Raw genomic sequence first — 6,000 nt, 5'->3', positions numbered from 1 at the left:
TGTAAGTAGTTAGTATACAAGTAGGAAAATAGTCTTTTTGGCTTTGTTGTTACAAATTATAGACTTTTCGGGATGTGTGGAGTGGCTCAGTCAGTGAAGTGTCTGCTCAGGTCATGAGTAGGGGTCCTGGGATGAGTCTCACATTGGGTTCCTTGCTCAGCTTGCTTCACAAGGAGCCTGCTTCTCCCTCTGCCTACCATTCTCCATGCTTGTACTCTCTCCCTCTCTCTGACAAATAAATAAATAAATAAATAATCTTTAAAAAAAAATTACAGATTTTCACCTCGTCATTATTCAGAGTTAAGATTGGCAAGCTCTAAACAAAAGAAGATGGTCATTAAATTCTTTATTTTCATATTAAGCTTTCTTTAAAAGCTTCCCTTGGGACATTAACTGAATTTAACAAAGTAGTTGATTTATCTTATGGGATAAGATAAAAGAGAAGACTCTTTCCCTCTCTGCATATGTTAGTGTAAAATGAAAACATATCATGGTATTATGTTGAAGAACAATTCACAGATATGAGAAGAAATTTAGAATTTTTTTTTTAAAGATTTTATTTATTTATTTGACAGAGAGAAATCACAAGCAGTCAGAGAGGCAGGCAGAGAGAGAGAGAGGGAAGCAGGCTCCCTGCTGAGCAGAGAGCCCGATGCGGGCCTTGATCCCAGGACCCTGAGATCATGACCTGAGCTGAAGGCAGCGGCTTAACCCACTGAGCCACCCAGGCGCCCGAAATTTAGAATTTATTTGTATTTTTCTTTAGTTCAGTTAGTTGAAATAATGATTTGGAAGTTCTACAGTCATTTTTAGTCCATCAGTGGTTATCTTTCTTTTCCCTGCTCTCTTTGATTTTTACATGATTCTACTACAGTTTATAAACAAGATACTTAATATTTTCCCCATCCAGATGTACTGTTTTTCCTACCATGACATAAATTTTCCCATTCTTCTTATCCAAATAGGATCAGACTTTTGGAGTATTTTCACGTCCCCGTTTTCCTCCTCCTCTGTGATGCCAATCCCCAAATTTCCTGAAATGGAATAGAACCTAATTTTCCTTGAAGTGTGACCCTTCTGTTTTAAGAATACTTATTTAACAATAGTCACACAGTTCTAGGCAGTCTATTCTTATTATGAACACACATACAGACACACACACACACTCCTCTCCATTCTTCTTTCTGCTCTTATTCATTATTGACATTTAGATTCTGTTCTCATGTATTTTCATTATCTAGAGCACTAGCAGTGTTTTTTTTCCTTCTGGAAACACCTTTTTTTGCTTTTCTTCTTGTAAAAGTAATACATACTTATTTCAATAAATATCTATATATTATGGTTATATAGAGTCAAAAGCTCAAGTTTTTATAGTCATTATTCCAGAGAAAATCCCTAATAGTGCTAGGTGCATATCTTATAGACCTTTTTTCCTTACATATACAGATACACTTTTTTTTCTTTTTACAGAAGTTTTGTCATATTATCCACACTGTTTTATAACCTTTTTTCATGATAATATTTTGTGAACATTTTTATTGATAATAAATGCATATTATTATTTTGAATGGTTGCATTGTATTTCACATGTATACATAACTTATTGAGCCAGTCTCTGTTGATGTTTGTTTAAATCAATTCCAATTTTTCAGCGTCATAAACAATGAGGCGTGAGCGTCTTAATGCATTGTCCAATCTTTTTCCTTAAATTCTTTTTTTGCAACAAAACAGCTTTTTAAAAAATCTTGTAAATAATTTTATCTTTTTCATCATGAAAAAGTGTACTCTAATCCCTATCGCCCCCACTTCCCCTCTAGTAACCATCAGTTTGTTCTCTATATTTTGATTTATCTTTTTCTTTCTTTCCTTGTTTGTTTTGTTTCCTAAATTCCACATGGTATTTGGATTTTTCTTCTGAATGACTTATTTTGCTTAGCATTATACTTTCTAGCTTGATCCATATTGTTGCAAATGATGAGATTTCGTTATTTTTTATGGGTGAATAATATTCCATTGTATATACATGCCACATCTTCTTTATCCATTCATCTATCAATGGATATTTGGACTGCTTCCATAGTTTGGTTATTGCAAATAATGCTGCAATTGAATAGGGGTGCAGGAATCTCTTTAAATTAGTGTTTTGGGGGGTAAATACTCAATTGTGTGACTCCTAAATTGAGGTACCTCTGTACAGTTTTCTACAATGGTGCACCAATTTACATTCCCACCAATAGTGAAAGAGTGTTCCCCTTTCTCTACATCCTTGCCAACACTTGTTGCCTCTTGTTTTTTAAATTTTAGCTATTCTGTCAGGTGTGAGGTGATATCTCATTGTAGTTTTGATTTGCATTTCTCTGATGGTAAGTGACTTTTCATGTGTCTCTTGGCCAACTATATGTCTTCTTCGGAGATTTCCATTTTTAAATTGGATTATTTGTTTTTTGGGTATTGAGTTGTATCAGTTCTTTATATATTTTGGGTACTAATCCTTTATCTGTTTTGTCATTTGGAAATATCTTCTCCCATTCAGTAGGTTGTCTTCCTTCAAATTCTTGGAAGTGAAATGAGTGGATTAAAGAGTTTACATATTTGAAAAATTGATACACATTTCCAAATTGTCAACCAAAAGGATTTTTACTTCTACTTATACTGTGTAAGGAGTATGAGAGTATAAGATACCCCCCCATGCCCTGGCTGTTATTATTCTTTTAAATCTTTGCTATCTTGATAGGTGAAAAATGTTTTTTTTATTTTTATAATAGGCATTTCTCTGGTTATTAATAAGGTTATGTTTATATTTCCCCTTTGAGAATTTCTCAATTATATCCCTTCATTGGAATATTTTTTCCTTTTATTCATTTGTAATATTTCTCCAAATATTAAATATCTGTTTTGCCCTGTCCTATATTGCAAAATTTTCCCTTTTTCACTTGCCTTTTAACTTGATGGTTTTGTTTTCCCTGTAAGTTTATAATTTTTACATAGATCTATCAAATCTGGTTCTATTTTGCATGGCATACTTAGTATTGCCTCCCTTCCAAATTATATAAATAATCAGCATTTTCTTCTCCTACTCTGCCTAGATTAAAAATACAGGTTTTCCCCTTCATATAATTTTCTAATTCTTCTGCTATTATTTTTTGATTGATGCATTCATATCCCATTGATTGAAGTGCCACCATTATCACATACTAAATTTCTATATATAGATAAATTTCTATGTATACATAGAATACATAGGTTTTCTTCTGAACCTTTTATTCTCTTTCTTTGGTATGTCTACTTATTCCTATGATTTCACTGTAGTTAAATTACATTTTAATATTTGATATATTAAATTATTCCTTAGCACTTTTTAAAGAAAAATTTTTTGGCTTTTCTCTGAATATTTTCTTCCAGATGAAAGGTCAGTTTTGTCAAGTGTCTTTTTGACACCTGCAGAGAGAGTCCAGTGGGAGTTTTTGTGGAATTGTGTGCGTTTGCAAACTGACCCCATGCATGGAAGGCAGAAAGAGACCAAGGAAAGAGGCAGACCACTCCAGATTGGCAGGTGGCAGGTTTAATAAGCAAGCAACTTACTTACAAGGGATGTCTCAAGCAGTCACAAGATGACCAGATCTCTGCACCTGCCTACCAAATCTTTTTTTTTTTTTTCTGCCAACCAAATCTTAAAAATTTATATAGAGGCCTTGATTGGGCTCAGTCATGTATTCAGTCCAGATGATCTCAACAATACCTTATCCTCTCAAGCCTATGTCCTTGAAAATGGCTCCCATTTTCAAGGAAATAGTGAGTAGAACTTACATTCCAAGGATAGGGAATGGGGTGAGGAAACTCCAGTTGGCTGGTCTAGCTCTTAAGTCAATAGGTGGTCATTTCTTCAATACTCCATCCCTCATACTGCTCTTACAATCCTATACATACCCTTCTTCCACATTATGCCCTAAGAAGTCAGTAAGAAATTTCACTAACATAGAGACAGCTTATTTGGTGACTATCTGGCCATCCTAGTGAGACATCCCATTGTAAATTCCAGTAGATGATTCCTTTCCCATGTGTGATGGGGCTTTGATGTTTTCAGCAGCATAGCATGTGTGTATGTGTGTGTGTGTGTGTGTGTGTGTGTGTTTTAAAGGAGGTATAAGTTTATTGAATACACTGCAAGGAGGTGGCAGGCAGGACAGCAGAAGAGAGACTGTCTGCCAGCAGCATAGCATGTGATCTATAGTGAGAGTTGGGGCAATGGCTATTTCCTACAACTTCTATATCTTTGTGGTACTGAGTGTCTCAGCATGTGTCCCCAGTCTGACATATGGGGCAATAGGCTTTACTGGTTGATCATTTAAATGTATTAAAGCCTGGAACTGTAGTCTATCTGGCCAAGGTGGCTTTACCTGTTAGTAATTTACTCTGCTGCTTTAATATGGTATTTCTCCTTTCTACCAAATCTGCTGCTTGGGATTATAGGAGAGATGGAACCTCCATTCAATGTCATGTTCTTGGTCCATCTTGCTTATCATGATCTTTCAAACATAACTCCCAATCACCGTCTGATTGGGTGTTTGATAAGGGTGTCTGTACATGATACTCAGATTCTCTAATGCCCTAATGATGGCAACATGTTTTGGGCAGCAATAGGGGAAATCTTGGTTTAGGCCAGGTACAGTATCCATACAAACCAAGGCATATGTAGAACCCTCATTCTTAAGGGATGGGACCAATATAGTCAATTTGCCAATTCTTCACTTGTTGAGAACTCTAGTGGATGGCCCCAGACTCCTTTGGCAATTGTCCAATTGTCCATTGTAGTCAATTGTCAATTGTAGTCAATTGTCAATTGAGACCATTGTCTCAGGCATTGTTTAGAACACCCAGGAATGCTATTACTGCATTAACCAAGTCATTTTACTGATATGAGGAAGGAGAACAGGGATAGGTTTTAGGCTACCATCTTATAACATATTGTGGGGCTATGTGGATTGCCTTGGAGAAGCACTTGAAAGGTCTGTTATTAAGCCTCCCATGTGAAAACAAATTGATCTTGGTTATCAGAAACCTCTGCTTGTCAGAGTCTTTTCCATAGATCTCCTTGAAGATGAAATACTTTTGCAGGGACAGTTAAATTAATAACATATTTATATGAAATAACTTAAAGTTTAGCATCACTTCTTTTTTTACAATGCTTTCCATATAATTTTACCTGACCAATAAGCCTGGTTAGTCTAATATCTCTCTTTTATCAGGAGAGAGAGCACATCTTTTGAGATGTTCTAGGGCTTCCCTGCAAAATCCCAAAGTTAACTCAAGGTCAATAAAACCTTATTTAGAATTTGATTTTGAGGAAATTTGTCAAAATTATCAAAAAGTTTACTTCTTTTTTTTTTTTTTAAGTTTAAAGATTTTATTTATTTGACAGACAGAGATCACAAGCAGGCAGAGAGGGAGGCAGAGAGAGAGGAGCAAGCAGGCTCCCTGCTGAGCAGAGAGCCCGATGTGGGGCTTGATCCCAGGACCCTGAGATCATGACCTGAGCCAAAGGCAGAGGCCTTAACCCATTGAGCCACCCAGGTGCCCCAAAATTATCAAAAAGTTTAAAACTCTTGATTACATAGGCTCAGAGGTCACTGTGATACATTACTTAGTTATTCATTTAACCAAAGTAACAACTGAGGACTTCAAATACCTAGGATTTAACTAAGGAGGTGAAAGACCTGTACTCTGAAAACTATAAAAACATTGCTGAAAGAAATTAAAGACAGAACCAACAAATCTAAAGATAATCCATGCTCATGGATTGGAAGAATTAATATTGGTAAAAATTCCGTACTGCCCAAAGCAGTCTACTGATAGAATACAATCTCTATTAAAATATCAACAGTATTTTTCAGAGAACTAGAAAAAAATAATACTAAAATTTTTATGGAACTACAAAAGAGCCCAGATAGCCAAAGTAATGTTGAGGAAGAAAAACAAAACTGGAGATATCACAATCCCAGA

Source organism: Mustela lutreola, chromosome 7, assembly GCF_030435805.1.
Source record: "Mustela lutreola isolate mMusLut2 chromosome 7, mMusLut2.pri, whole genome shotgun sequence".
Lineage (NCBI taxonomy): Eukaryota > Metazoa > Chordata > Mammalia > Carnivora > Mustelidae > Mustela > Mustela lutreola.
The sequence above is the reverse complement of the archived record's forward strand: the minus strand, read 5'-3'. Positions refer to the sequence as shown.